The sequence below is a fragment of the Phyllobates terribilis genome, unplaced genomic scaffold (genome assembly GCF_046119375.1).
Source record: "Phyllobates terribilis strain yellow unplaced genomic scaffold, ASM4611937v1 Scaffold_3__8_contigs__length_932513732, whole genome shotgun sequence".
Classification (NCBI taxonomy): domain Eukaryota; kingdom Metazoa; phylum Chordata; class Amphibia; order Anura; family Dendrobatidae; genus Phyllobates; species Phyllobates terribilis.
Genome location: NW_027362763.1, coordinates 28713648 through 28730185, shown reverse-complemented (window position 1 = coordinate 28730185; position 16538 = coordinate 28713648). Strand labels below are relative to the sequence as shown.

Sequence of the window (16538 nt, the reverse complement as noted above, 5' to 3'; positions counted from 1 at the left end):
ACGTGGTCAACATGAGAGACGATTCAATGCCCCTACTACAAATGAAATAGCTGCTGTAATAGTTAGTAGTGAGCAAACTATGTCTCGGAACATCGTTGTGCAGCCGCGCGATGGCATGCTCACTAGGGTTCTCGATACACATAGATTCTATGAAGCTCTCGAGTACCCAATAATTTTTTGGAAAGGACAAGAGGGGTACAGCATTGATATTCCTCAGATAAATCCAATTACCAAACAAGCAATGCCAAGCAAAAAGGTGTCCTGCAAAGACTTTTATGCCTTTCACTTGATGGTCCGTCGCAGCGATTTTAATTTGATGCTTAAGTGTTAGGCTCCTACTTCATCAGTTTCTGGTCGACATGTATGTAAAGATGGAAAGTGAGCGCTTAAGGTTCATTTCTTTAAATCAAAAAAAAACTGCGCGCAGAAAATTATATTCACTTGCAAGATGCAATAAGAAATGATGCGGATTTGGATCCAAATAACTTAGGTCAGATGGTGATTCTCCCGTCATCATTTGTAAATTGCCCGAGATACCTACACGAATACACACAAGATGCGTTCACATACGTACGTAATTATGGGAGGCCTGATTTATTTATTACAATGACTTGAAACCCCGCTTGGCCAGAAATCACCAAAGAGCTTATGGCTGGTCAAAATTCAACGGACAGACATGACTTAACAGCCCGAGTATTTAGAATAAAAGTACACAAGTTGGTAGCTCTACTTACAAAAGGTAACATATTTGGTGATATGCAATGCTTCATGTACTCGATCGAGTGGCAAAAGCGAGGTTTGCCTCATGTGCACTTACTGCTGTGGTTAAAGGAAAAATTGCATCCGAACCAAATTGACGAAATCATATGTGCTGAGATACCAAACCCAGAAACCGATCAAAAGCTCTATGATACAGTGACAAAGAATATGATTCACGGGCCATGTGGTACATTCAATTCTTCATCGCCATGCATGAAGGAAGGAAAATGTACCAAAAATTATCCGAGGAAGCTTTTAAAAGATACTCAAACCAATGACAAAGGTTATCCTTTGTACAGGCGCAGAGCACCAGAGAATGGTGGACGCACGACGATTATAAAAACCCGTAGAGGAACACAGGAAATATTGGTGGACAATAGCTGGGTGGTCCCATATTCTCCACTCTTATCAAAAAATTTTAATTCTCATTTAAATGTAGAGTTCTGTAATACGGTACAGGCGATAAAATATATTTGTAAATATATTAATAAGGGTAGCGACCAGGCTATGTTTAACATCCGCCAGCAAGGGAATGTTAACATTGACCCAAGAGATGAGGTGCAGACCTTTAGAACCGGCCGATATGTTAGTAGTAACGAAGCAGCGTGGCGGATCTTAGGTCTGCCTCTGCACGAGAGACCCCCAACCGTCACTCATCTCGCGATTCATTTACCCAATGGCGAGAGGGTTTACTTTACGGAAAATAATTTTAGAGAGAGATTAGAAGCAACAGGCAATGGTACTCACCAGCCAAGGTTTCAAGAAAAAATGCACACCAGGACACGGCCGGCCCCCTTTTGTTAGGAGGAGGTAACACAGGTGCAGAATGCTAATGAACAATCGCCCTCACTCACTCTCACTGGAGGGGCGACTACCCAGCATTAAAACTGCACACAGATGAAACTTGCAGTAGGGTGCAATTCACACACTCGCGGCACTGTGCCTAGCCAGCATCCTATTACACGCCCCTACTATTCGACTAGGCGGGATGCCCGGCACCCTATCCGTGCATCGCAGAGTTGTGAAGCCCCCACTCACAAGGTCACCATTACTGGGCCTGGCCGTGCCCTGGCAGATAAAAAAAGTGCAAAAAATATCATATGAGGTATTAGTTGATATTTTGGCCAAAATACGTAAGCTCGCAACCCATCGTCAAGGGTCCTCACGGTTTTGCGAGTCCCTACTCTAATATTAAAAACAGACAGCAAAACCGTGAGGACCCTTGACGATGGGTTGCGAGCTTACGTATTTTGGCCAAAATATCAACTAATACCTCATATGATATTTTTTGCACTTTTTTTATCTGCCAGGGCACGGCCAGGCCCAGTAATGGTGACCTTGTGAGTGGGGGCTTCACAACTCTGCGATGCACGGATAGGGTGCCGGGCATCCCGCCTAGTCGAATAGTAGGGGCGTGTAATAGGATGCTGGCTAGGCACAGTGCCGCGAGTGTGTGAATTGCACCCTACTGCAAGTTTCATCTGTGTGCAGTTTTAATGCTGGGTAGTCGCCCCTCCAGTGAGAGTGAGTGAGGGCGATTGTTCATTAGCATTCTGCACCTGTGTTACCTCCTCCTAACAAAAGGGGGCCGGCCGTGTCCTGGTGTGCATTTTTTCTTGAAACCTTGGCTGGTGAGTACCATTGCCTGTTGCTATTTTCTAAAAATTCTGTCTATTGTTCTGGCTATGCTGTCTGTTTTTAGAGATTAGAAGCACCACCTAAAACTACACTAACTGCATTTTTCCTGTTGTGCCAAAGTGATACGTTTGCAAAAACATTACTTTACATTGACGTGCCTCACTACTATACTTGGAATGTGGCACGGAAGCAATGGAAACGTCGTTTACAAGGAACACCTGTTGATGGCTGGCCAGGTGTGAAGGCAGGAGACGCTCTAGGTCGCATTTACACGGTGCACGTTAGCAATTTTGAATGTTATTGCTTGCGTATGCTGCTGAATGTAATAAGGGGTCCAACCAACTTCTTGGAGTTAAAAACATTTGAAGGTCAAGAACTTGCAACTTTTCGGCAGGTGTGTGAGAAGATGGGGTTGTTGGAAGATGATAACCACTGGGATACCACCTTAGAAGAGGCTGTGCTATGTCACTCCCCGGCGCAAATAAGAGAGCTGTTTGCCATATTGATATGCACTTGCGGTTTATCTAATCCTCTACAACTCTGGCACAAGTATAAAACTGCGTTATCAGAGGATATCATGCTCAGATTTGAAAGAATGGATCACGTTAACGATGATCTCTGTTTCAATGAGGCGTTGGGGCTTATCGAGGACAAAATATTAATAATTTCTGGAAAGAAATTGTCCGATTTTGGTCTACCCTCACCGCGGCGTAGAGGAGAGCTGTCGAACGAGTTGATAAAAGAGCTAAGCTATGATACCAACCAGTTAGACGCTCACGTTTGCAAAACTGAGCCACGTTTGCTACTTGATCAAAGAGAGATTTATCACAAAATAGTAGGACGAGTTGAGAATGGTGAAGGCGGACTTTTTTTCCTTGATGCCCCGGGTGGTACAGGAAAAACTTTCTTGCTTAATTTGCTTTTAGCAAAAATTCGTAGCGGTCATAACGTTGCATTAGCTGTGGCTTCCTCTGGAATTGCTGCAACATTGCTAAGCGGTGGACGGACGGCACATTCAGTCTTTAAATTAATCTGGTGAACGAAGAAACCCCATCGTGTAATATCAGCAAGAGCAGCGCCCGTGGCCTCCTGTTGCAACAGTGCAAACTAATCGTGTGGGACGAGTGCACAATGTCACACAAACGCGCCATCGAAGCTCTTGATCGTTGTCTACAAGACTTACACAGTAAACAAACAATAATGGGTGGTGTGGTTGTTTTATTGGCTGGGGACTTTAGGCAAACTTTGCCTGTCATTGAGCGAGGCACTGCAGCAGACGAAATTAACGCATGTCTGAAATCCTCATATTTATGGACCAATGTTGAAAAGCTGCACCTCACCACCAACATGCGTGTCCAGTTATTCAGTGATCTAGAGTCGGGCGCGTACGCTGAGAAACTGCTCGAGATCGGTGAAGGTCGAATCGAAACTGACGAAGAAGGTATGGTTCTATTCACTAACCAATTTTGTCATGTTGTGGATTCGGAAGACGCACTTATTGCTCAAGTTTTTCCAAATTTGCAACAAAACATCCACGATGAAACTTGGCTATGTGAAAGAACTATACTAGCACCAAGAAATGAAACAGTTGCGAAAATCAATAAAATTATCTTGGACCAAGTAACCAGCGATGCAACAACCTACAACTCCATCGACACAGTCATGTCATCTGAAGACTGTACGAGCTACCCCGTGGAGTTTCTTAACTCTTTGGAGCTATCCGGGGTCCCATCTCATAAGCTCGAATTAAAGGTCGGTATACCCGTTTTGTTAATGCGCAACTTGGACGCCCCGAGATTATGTAATGGCACTAGATTGCGAGTCACTGAACTAAGCAGGCACATTGTAAAGGCCACAATTTTAACTGGAGAAGCTAAGGGTGAAAATATTCTTATACCGCGCATCCCAATAATACCCAATAACTTACCCTTTCATTTCAAACGTTTGCAGTTCCCACTTAAAGTTGCATTTTCAATGACCATCAATAAATCGCAAGGGCAAACTTTGAAGGTAGCGGGGATACATTTAGGCGCGCCCTGTTTTTCCCACGGTCAGCTATACGTAGCTTGCTCACGTGTTTCTAAATCGCAAAATCTACATATTTTCGCTGAACGAAAGAAATCAAATAACATAGTTTACAGGAGAATATTGCAGTAAAAACACATAGATAAATTACCTGCAGATGTCCATTATTCCAATTACATACTAATTCTTTACTAACACGAACAATACTAAACGCAAGTAACTTCAGTCCGTCCTGTTTATTAATCAGTGTTTAGTAATCCGTTTGTGATGAAATTTGATATGGATAATTTCAAGCCTGGGGAAGGACATAGGGCTACTTTTTATAAACACAACATACAGGCGAAGATTATATAAAACTGTAAACCTGATTGACTGGCACACCTAGCGGTCAACGCACAGCCGAAACCACTGAACTTAGCATCTTGAAATTTGCAGATAGGTTCTATTATAGCTTAAATGAGCACTAAGAAAGGAATTTTGATAATTCCACCCTCAAGAGTTTCCCTCTTCATATTATAGGGCTTCAAAGATTGTATGGAATCCGTCAGTTTTGAAGTTAGACATCTGAAATTTTGGATGTACGAGTAACTAAATAAGATTATTTTTTTTTACTATTAAGATTATTTTTTTTTACTATTAAAATGATCTGTCACGAAACTTAATGTGGCAGACCAAATTCCACGCGAGCGAAGCCGCGGGTAAAAGCTAGTTGTCTATACTTGTTACGTGTCTAGCTCTGAACCACACATTACGCTGGAGGCACTGAAGCACAAAATGTCTGAGGACTGCTTGCACTGGGAGCGAATAAGATGATAGAGAATTGACCATGTTGACGACTGCTAGGTTGTCTGATCAAAATCGGATTCGTCTGTTCGTCAGAGATTCTCCACAAATTTCAAACACAACCACAATGGGAAACAACTCTAACAGGATCGAATCCATCAGAACTTTAGAAGTGTACCAAGCGGGTGGCCATTTGGCCCTGCACCACTGCAAACCAAATATCACGCCGAAACCCCGCTGATCGGACGCATCAGTGAACAAGCGCAACTCAGCATTTGACACTTCGGCTTCTTGACAAATTAACCTGCCATCAAAAGAGTGCAGGAACTCCTGCCGAGCTAACAAGTCCTCCCTAATTGCTCTGGAAATTCTCACGAAATGCTCGGACCTCGCAACGCCGCGAGTTGCCAATAACAGGCGTCTAGAAAAACTTGCCCCACCGGAATTATCCTAGAAGCAAAGACTAGCAGACCCAAGAGGGACTGTACCTGTTTTAGCGTGACTTTCCTCGCCCCTATGAATTGATCAATAAGTGACGCTAACTTTGCTAACTTTTCTTTTGGGAAACGAAAAACCGTGTCTAATTCGATACCCGATAAAAGGAAAGTTGTGTAGCCGGACCTTTGTTTTTTTCATCCGCAATCGACACTCCTATCTGCAACATCAAGCGGCGGAACACATGCAGCATGTAAGCGCACGTGTCGTCGTTCTCCGGGCCAATAAAGAGAAAATCGTCTAAGCAGTGTACAACCGATGGGATGCCCGACTCGAACAGTACCATCTGTGATGGTGTGATATGGTATGTGGGTATCATTTTGTCTCTATTTATATTTTACTGATTTTCATAGTGTTCTCTTGTTGCTCTGCGTCCCTCTAATGTTGACTTCTCTTGTAAGTTGAGTTGATATTTGATAATTGATGAATAGCTGTTATTTATCATCTGATATCAGCTCCCACAGCTTATTGTACTGTTATCTTGCACAGGGTCAGTGAATAATGCTAATATGCTAATGACATATTGAACCAGCTTGTTGATTTTGTAAAGCAATGGAAGGACCAACAATGGGACCTCCCATATCACAGCCAGGAGAGACACTGGTCAGATGCTGTGTGGGACAATGACGTGAGGACAGCATGTCAGAGAGAATGGGAGAAACCTGGATGACTTTGGAAATACTTCTGGAAGGAATATATATGGAGAAGTAATGGACTATTTTATCCTCTGTCTTCTGGATTGTTGGACTCTCATTTCCCAGGACATTTATCCCGTTACTGGACTGCATTCATGTTTCTGGACTATTTTATCCTCTGTCTGCTGGATTGTTGGACTTTCATCTCTTGGGACATTTATCCCGTTACTGGACTGCATTCATGTTTCTGGACTATTTTATCCTCTGTGTGGTGGATTGTATATGGACCTTTCAGTATTGCCTATAATAAAGGTCTTGGGATTGTTCACTTTTCTCTTGCTCTGTTGATTGTGTGATGCTGGAGAAGGACCCCGTGACACCATCCATTCCAAAAAGGACGAAAAGACCTCAAAATAGTAGCAAGAAATTGAGCATCCCATGGGAAGACACATATCTACGAAGTACCTATTGTCCGAACTACAACCCAAAAGGTGATGATAACACGACGAATGAACGGGCAACAAGCGAAAGACCGATTCTATGTCAGATTTTGCTAACTGTGCCCCTTTACCGTAACGCCTTACTACTGCACCGCCACGTCAAGGGAGGTTGTAGTGCGGCGGTGTTCACACAGTGCAGTAATGAGGCAGTGACCCAAGGAAAGTCCAACGTCTTTATTCAGCAAAACTCACACTTCAAAGCAAAAGCTGTCCTCCGGATCGCAGCCGGGATATCCACACAGTTTGTATAACCCTGTTGCCGTGGGAGACAGCCACGCCGTGTCACTCAGGGGGCATCAGATGCGATGCCTTCACAGGCCTGTGTTCAGCCTCACACAAACTTGCAGAGCTTTCCTGATATGCTGCCAGCTATCCAAACACTGACACACCCAAACCTTCACTGCAGGCTTTTAAAGGGAATCTGGTTGACGGCATTGCCGTGGAGTACCACTGGTCCCAAGAGTTCTTCTAGTGACTGACGGCAGGTATGTGGTAGGTAGCGCCTTCTCCATTCTTCATTTAAAAGGCTCTCTTGGGCTCCTGTGTCCCACAGTGCTTTAACCAGGAGTCCATCTTGCTGGCACTGTATAAAGCACCCTTCACCGATTAGGCTGATGATCTTTATTGACTGAGGAGTCCTCCTCCCAGGAGAACATTGTTTGACCTCCGCCCTGGGCATTAAGTAACTGATGCCCCTGTCTCACTTGCAGCTGTTATACACGGGAACACGCTTGGGGATAGTACTGACGCAGCCGTTTTACCTCACGCGCCTTTATGGGGTTTGGTGAGTTTTGGATTTGCTTCTGGGGCCTCCTCCGTGTCGCAGTTACCAGTCGCCCCGCACTGGCATCCTCCTGTCTTTTAACCCAAACGACCGTGATCCTTTGCATTCCTTGGCATAATGTCCTTCCTCACCACATCTTAGACAGTGGACACACACTGTACTCTGATTTGATGAACTGCACGCTTCACAAGACGAGTATCTTCTGTTTTGGAGCCCACTCCTGGGTCTGAGGGATACTGGTTCTGGCCTGGAACGAATCAACTCACCTCAATCAACTCGGCTCGTGGTTCTCCTATTACTTCATCCCAGTCAGCGCTGGCGGTCCTCTCTTTTGTTGGTGATTTAAGGTTCTCTCTCAGAGGTGGCACTGGAGGGTCTCCATGATGATCTTCAGACTGGCCACCGGGGGTCTCCAACTTCATCTGACTCATTTTGGTGATTTTAGAAGCAGAGCCTTTCTTTAACTTCTGTTCGCTCTCTGACTCCAAACTAGTGGCCTCATTCATTTTTTTCAATTACGACTTCGTCCAGAATGCCAGGGTCTTCTAGTTACTGCTTCAACTGCAACTTGATGTCTTTGCTGATTAATCCCGTGCCCAATGATCTCAAGAACTTCTTCTGGACAAGTCCAGCATCAAACTTCTCTTCCGCTTCTACATCTCTGGATGCAAACAACAGTCTATCCTTCAGTTCAGTTGCTCTGAACAAGAAACTTTGGGGTGATTCATTATTTTTCTGTGAGAGGTTAATGAGTCGGTGGAACAATTCTGAAGTACTCTCTTCTTTATAGTGCCCTTTTAAAATCATCTTCAGCTGTTGCAAGGTCAATTGACTTTTCATTTCTAGCATACTACGGAGGTTCAGTCCTGGGCTGATCGCTTTCACCACCCCCTCAATGATCTCATCTGACTGGTAGCCTTTCTGTAAGCCTGCACCGATCTGATGCAACAAGTTCCTATAAGACAGTGTCTCTTTCTGTTCACACTATCCAATCTGTCCCAGGATCTTGTATTGTTTCCTTATGGTGATTTGTGGAGTTAGAGAGGACTTTCTCCTTGATTTATCTAACCCGAGCAGGTTAAAGGTTCTGTCTGAGTCTATCACCCATTCAGAGGTTTTGGTCGATTCCTGCAGGGCCGTTGTTAGGGCTTTGAATTGTTCTTTCAATTCCTGTAGTTCAGTCTGTGGACGGAGATTCCCACTTTTGGTAATTGGTGCCGCCCCTCCATCTTCCAACTTCAACATTGTTAGAGGAATGTCCCCATGACGTCTTCAGCTTCTTTCTCCCCCAGCTCATCCATTTTTGCATTAATGGCAGCTAACAGTTGCCTGCGGTTGTGTGCTTTGGAAATCTTTTCTACTGACATCTTTATATGTTCTGCTACTGTTCTCAATTCTTCACAGGTTAACTAAAGAAGCAGCTCACTAATTCTGTCCATTTGTATTTCCACATCCATTGCTGCTAGTGAGTTTTTCTTTAGGGCTGGTCCCCTTTAACTGGTGTAGCAGAGTTGAGTTGAGGTGCTGTGCTGCTGTGTTTTTCCAGACACTTTTCCTCTTCTCCGACTGCACGCTAATTCCTGCTCAGGATTCCCCGTACGGGCCACGAATGCTACATGCACGCCGCTAGGTTCAGATAGGGGCGAGACAGGTTACATGAATTCTTTGGAATCCTGGGGGAACCGTTACTCAGGGTGACCATAGACCTTGTGCTGCAGCTACTCTCAGGCACACAGGGGTATTGTCCATCAGGCAGAGATACGTACTTTGTTTCACTTGCTGACCAGACACACTTGACAAGAGTCCTCATAAACAGTAGAACAGTAGCATTTAATAAGGAGCTGCACAGCCAGTGCAGGTTAAGTCTTATGAGCAACAGGCTCCAGTGACAAACAGTACAGTTTCCTTAGCAGCACAGCAGTTCACAGTCTTCCCAGTAGTACAGAACAGCACAGTTCTACTGCAAAGGCACATTAATGAACACAGCATTCTTTACAGCACAGTGAGATGGAGGAGGGGGGAGGGTTTGCTGAGGGAGATGATCCCTGTGACACCATTTCTTCCAGTCCTTATCTTTCTGCCTGACAATACTCTGCTAGTTCAGGAACTCTACCTGACCTGTGCTCAGCTTCACTCCTGACTTGAATCCTTTTCACTTGCAGGGGCGCTTCTGTGAGATACAGAACACACACACCACCTTTCTCTTCGGCTCAAGCCAGACAGTAAACAACTTCCCCACAATCCCACTGGGGCTCTGCTAAAACACTCCTCTTCTCCTGTGACTGTGTTAACCCCTCTAGTTGCTGGATGCTTCTGGAACCCAACACTTCCTGTCTCATGTGCTTGTGTTACTTCTAATAGTTGCTGAATGCTTTTAAAGCAACAGCACTACTTTTGCATGTCACACAAAGGCAGCAGAACGGCACTGGGGAGTGAACTGCTTACCTCGTCACTAATCTGGTGGATCATTCTAAATCAGATGCAAATCTACAGAACCTTTTATAAAGTGCAGACCAGTCACATGTGAATGTCTTAGTCATATTGAAAAGTGTTGTGGATGTTCTGATGCATCATTTCCGGAAGTACACACCTACTGGAGGTGGAAAATCAGATGTAGTAGTCTGCACCTGGATTTCTGCCTCCAGTTGGGGCACACAGCTGCAAACGATGCACATCAGAGCGCATGTTTGCTCTGTCGGCAGCATTATAGTCTATGGCCCCATTGGCGTAGTAGACTGCGTCTTCCAAAAATGATGCACAACAGAGTAAATGTTCGATCTACGGCACCATTACAGTCTATGGCCCCGTCGGCACCCTTATAGTTTATGGCCCCATCGCACATAAGTCACGACCCACGAATGTAGAGAAAGGCGCAATGTGCAAGCGCCCTTACACGTGTAATAAACCAGGACACATTTCTAGGTATTGTTTTACTTCAAAAAGTGAAAAAAGTGAAGTATGGGACTTAAATCAACAGCAAAATGATGGTCCCAAAATGGCAAGAAGAGAGAAAGAAAATTCTTTCTCAAGGTGGGGATTTAGACATTGGCAAAGTAGCCATAGGAGCTGGGCCGGCATCAGTGCTGGGGCCCTGAGCAAGCAAAGGGGGCCCGTCGGGTACACCAGCACGCAATGGGGCCCTGAGTCTCAGGGAAGCCCGATGCCAGCACCTACAAGGGGCCCTCCCGCTTCCTCAGGGCCTCAGCACTTGCAATGCTTACATCTCCCTTCCTGCGCAGCTCCGGCGTCTTCCGCGTCCTGTGATGTTTCAGGACAGAGGGCGCGATGACGTCACTACAGAGAGTCCTCTGTTCTGAGAAGTGCACAGAGCCAGAAGCAGCTTGTAGCATCGGCGTCTCTGCCCCCTGACAGGCAGAGACGCCGTCCCCCTTACCGCCGCGCTCCTGGCCCAGCGTCTTGCGGCTCTCTTGCTGCCAGCACGCGCAGCTTCCCGGGCACTGCGCTTAGGGCGCGCGCGTGCTCCCTCCCTCTTAAAGGGGCCGCGCGCGCCGTCCTAAGGAGTCCCCGGCCAATGGCCGGAGGACTTCCCATATAAAAGGCACCTCCTCCAAAATGGAGGTGCCCGTGCAAGGTTGTAGCTCTGTGTTCTAACTCTGCTTCAGCCCTCAGGTCCCGCTGCTAGTCTGACTACCAGTCCAGCCCGCTCCTGACTACCAGTCCAGTCCGCCAGCCTGACTACCAGTTCAGTCCGCCAGCCTGACTACCAATCCAGTCCGCCAGCCTGACTACCAGTCCAGTCCGCCAGCCTGACTACCAGTCCAGTCCGCCAGCCTGACTACCAGTCCTGCCCGACAGTCTGCTTATGGTCCAAACCTGCCAGTTTGTCTATGGGCCAGGCTTGCCTGCCCAGAGAACGTACCAGTTACCTGCCGTGCCTACCAGCCAGCCTACCTGGAGGCTCCTGCCAGTTACCCGTGGTGTCTGCCAGTCCGTCTACCCGGATCACCCGTCAGCCTGCCAACCGTGCTCATCTGCTGTAACGGTCAGTCCCTGCCTTCTGACCCGTGGGAGTCACCTGCTCTCATACAAGGACTGGTCCAAAGTAGCACCTGGTCCTTCTGCTTGGTCCTTCCCTGGTTCACGGAGTCAATTGAGCCGCCGTGCGACCTTGGTCAGTCCGAGTTGATACCTAGTTACGCCCCTCTGGTCCCTCCTTGCACCGCAGCACAGAGGTTCCACCACCCGGATCCATAACAAAGCTGAAGAGACAAGACCTGTAGGCTGCCAGCAAGAAGAGGTGAATATTTGATTTTTTTTAAGTATGGAGCAATATATGGGGCCCGTACTGTATGGAGCATTATATGTGGGCCATTCTGCATGGAGAATTATATGGGCCCCATTATTCTGTATGGAGCTACATACTGTATAAGGTCCATACTGCATGGAGCAATATATGAGACCCATAATGTATGAAGCATTATATGGGGTCCATTCTGTATGGAGCATTATATCGGGCCCATTATAGTGTATGGAGCAATATATGGGACCCATTATTCTGTATGGAGGACTATGTGGGGCTCATTATACTGTATGGAGGACTATGTGGGGTCCATTATACTGTATGGCGGACTATGTGGGGTCTATTATTCTGTATGGAGGACTATGTGGGACCATTATTCTGTATGGAGGGCTATGTGGGGCCCATTATTCTGTATGGAGCATTGTATGGGTCCATTATTCTGTATGGAGCATTATATGGGGCCCATTATTCTGTATAGAGCATTATATAGGTTCCACTATTCTGTATTGAGCATTATATGGTTCCACTATTCTGTATGGAGCATTATATGGGGCCAATTATTCTGTATGGAGCATTATATGGGGCCCATTATTCTGTATGGAGCATTATATGGGGTTCATTATACTGTATGGAGTAATATATGGGATCTATGTGGGGCCCATTATACTGTATGGAGGACTATGTGGGACCATTATACTGTATGGAGGACTATGTGGGGCCATTATTCTGTATGGAGGACTATGTGGGGCCCATTATACTGTATGGAGGACTATGTGGGGTCCATTATACTGTATGGAGGACTATATGGGGCGATTATACTGTATGGAGGACTATGTGGTGCCCATTATTCTGTATGGAGGTCTATGTGGGGCACATTATTCTGTATGGAGGACTATGTGGGACCATTATACTGTATGGAGGATTATGTGCGACCCATTATACTGTATGAGGCACTATGTGGGGCCCATTATACTGTATGGAGGACTATGTGGGGCCATTAAAGTGTATAGAGGACTTTTTATGGCCCATTATACTGTATGGAGGACTATGAGGGGCCATTATAGTGTATGGAGGACTATGTGTGGCCCATTATACTGTATGGAGGACTATGTGGGGCCATTATACTGTATGGAGGACTATGTGGGGCCCATTATTCTGTATGGAGGACTATGTGGGGCCATTATTCTGTATGGATGACTATGTGGGGCCCATTATACTGTATGGAGGACTATGTGGGGCCCATTATACTGTATGGAGGACTATGTGGGGCCATTATACTGTATGGAGGACTATTTATCGCCCATTATTCTGTATGGAGGACTATGTGGGACCCATTATTCTGTATGGATGACTATGTGGGGCCCATTATACTGTATGGAGGACTATGTGGGGCCCATTATACTGTATGGAGGACTATGTGGGGCCATTATACTGTATGGAGGACTATTTATCGCCCATTATTCTGTATGGAGCACTATGTGGGGCCCATTATACTGTATGGAGGACTATGTGGTGCCCATTATACTGTATGGGGGACTATGTGGGGCCCATTATTCTGTATGGAGGACTATGTGGGGTCCATTATACTGTATGGAGGACTATGTGGGGCCCATTATACTGTATGGAGGACTATGTGGGGCCATTATACTGTATGGAGGACTATTTATCGCCCATTATTCTGTATGGAGGATTATGTGGGGCACATTATACTGTATGGAGGACTATGTGGTGCCCATTATTCTGTATGGAGGACTTTGTAGGCCCCATTATACTGTATGGAGGACTATGTGGTGCCCATTATACTGTATGTAGGACTATGTGGGGCCATTATACTGTATGGAGGACTATTTATGGCCCATTATACTGTATGGAGGACTATGTGGAGCCCATTATTCTGTATGGAGGACTATGTGGGGCCATTATACTCTATGGAGGATTATGTGGGGCCAATTATACTGTATGGGGGACTATGTGGGGCCATAATACTGTATGGATGACTATATGGGGCTCATTATACTGTATAGAGGACTATGTGGGGCCCATTATACTATATGAAGGACTATGTGGGGCCAATTATACTGTATGTAGGACTATGTGGGACCATTATACTGTATGGAGGACTTTTTATGGCCCACTATACTGTATGGAGGACTATGTGAGGCCAATTATACTGTATGGAGGACTATGTGGGGCCACTATACTATATGGAGGACTATGTGGGGCTATTTTTCTGTATGGAGGACTATGTGGGGCCCATTATACTGTATGGAGGACTAGGTGGGGCCCATTATACTGTATGGAGGACTATGTGGGGCCATTATACTGTATGGAGGACTATTTATCGCCCATTATTCTGTATGGAGCACTTTGTGGGGCCCATTATTCTGTATGGAGGACTATGTGGGGCCCATTATACTGTATGGAGGACTATGTGGGGCCATTATACTGTATGGAGGACTTTTTATGGCCCACTATACTGTATGGAGGACTATGTGAGGCCAATTATACTGTATGGAGGACTATGTGGGGCCACTATACTATATGGAGGACTATGTGGGCCCATTTTTCTGTATGGAGGACTATGTGGGGCCCATTATACTGTATGGAGGACTAGGTGGGGCCCATTATACTGTATGGAGGACTATGTGGGGCCATTATACTGTATGGAGCACTATTTATCGCCCATTATTCTGTATGGAGCACTATGTGGGGCCCATTATTCTGAATGGAGGACTATGTGGGGCCCATTATACTGTATGGAGGACTATGTGGTGCCCATTATACTGTATGGGGGACTATGTGGGGCCCATTATTCTGTATGGAGGACTATGTGGGGCCCATTATACTGTATGGAGGACTATGTGGGGCCCATTATACTGTATGGAGGACTATGTGGGGCCATTATACTGTATGGAGGACTATTTATCGCCCATTATTCTGTATGGAGCACTATGTGGGGCCATTTTTCTGTATGGAGGACTATGTGGGGCCCATTATACTGTATGGAGGACTATGTGGTGCCCATTATACTGTATGGGGGACTATGTGGGGCCCATTATTCTGTATGGAGGACTTTGTGGAGCCAATTATACTGTATAGAGGACTATATGGGGCCCATTATACTGCATGGATGACTATGTGAGGCCATTATTCTGTATGGAGGACTATGTGGGGACATTATTCTGTATGGAGGACTATGCGGGGCCCATTATTCTGTATGGAGGACTATGTGGGGACATTATTCTGTATGGAGGACTATCTGGGGCCCATAATACTGTACGGAGGACTATGTGGGGACATTATACTGTATGTAGGACTTCATGGGGCTCATAATACTGTATGGAGGACTATACTGTCCGGTCTGCACTGTGCACTGCGAGGATTCGCCGGTTTCTGAGGTATTTTAGGATTTACAATAGATATCACTCATGTAATGGAAGAACTAAGTGAAATCTTTGCATTGTACTATATATATATTTCTCTGCAGTATCTCTGCATCATGAATCGTGGTATGTGTTAAAGGGGCCACTGAGACTCTTTCTCCCGGGGGCCAACACAAAGCCATAGGAGACATTACTTCTATTTCAGGAGCTTAAAGCTCAAAAGGAAAGAGAAGAGAAATCTCCCCATGAACCTCTTATTAGAACGTCTTTTATTGGTTTATTAATTAATGTTGTCCAGGTTTTGCCTTCCAGAAAAGAAATGGAGACTCATGGAGAACACTGACTGTGCGGGTTAACTTTATTTTTCTTTGCAGGATATAATTTAGATATTAGAGGACCTTCCAATAAATAAGTATTTTAAGGAGAAGCCTCTAAATTTAGTTATGTACAGTCAGGTGGACTAAATTCTAAACTGATTTTGTTTTGTCTGTGTTGCTTGATGCCTGTGTCTCACATTCTGAAAAGTCTACAAAATCTCCTCCCGAAATGGCTGAATGACGGCTGGGGGCTGATGTTAATATTCTGGGAACGAGTCAATAGCATTAAAGGTTCCCAGGCTATTAATATCAGCTCACAGCTGTTTGCTTAGCCTTTACTGGTTATTATAGGAGAGACCCCCCCAAAAATGACGTGGGGTCCCCCTATATTTACTAACCAGCTAAGGCTAAACAGACAGCTGTGGGCTGATATTAATAGCCTAGGAAGGGGCCATGGTTATTGGCCCCCTACCAGACTAAAAACATCAGCTCTCAGCCCTCCCAGAAGTGGTGCCAATTCTCTCACTTAGCCTCTCTCTTCCAACTTGCCATGTGGCGGTGGAAAGTGGGATAATATTTGTGGGCTTGATGTCAGCTTTGTATTGGCAGCTGACATCAATCCCTGGGGTTAGTAATGGAGAGGTGTCTATAAGACGCCCCCCTTACTAACCCCATAGATTTAAAAAAATAAAAACACCCAGAATAAAGTCTGTTAATTGAAATAAATGACACGGACATCTATATTGAAATAGAAATAAAAAAGCATTACACTCACCTTTACACGTAATCCACTGAAGCCCATGTCCCCTGTAAAAAAATTAAAAATAAAAAACCACCATAATACTTTCCTGTCCGCCGTGAAGATAATCCATACTGTCCCACGATGATCCGCATGACTTGAAGAGCAATCACATCAGCAGTCACTTATGTGACTGCTCTCCCCGACAGACGGCTAACA

The 16538-nt window shown here is 45.4% G+C and overlaps 1 protein-coding gene across 1 annotated transcript in view; it reads left to right on the top strand.

The window, feature by feature from the left end:
- Window positions 1-7304: 7304 nt before the first annotated feature.
- LOC141258738 (fucolectin-like) overlaps window positions 7305-16538 on the top strand; it is a 48003-nt gene continuing 38769 nt past the window's right edge. The window contains exon 1 of the mRNA XM_073673793.1: window positions 7305-7320. The gene's annotated coding sequence lies outside the window, so the exon portion shown is untranslated. The remainder of the gene's footprint in view (window positions 7321-16538) is intronic.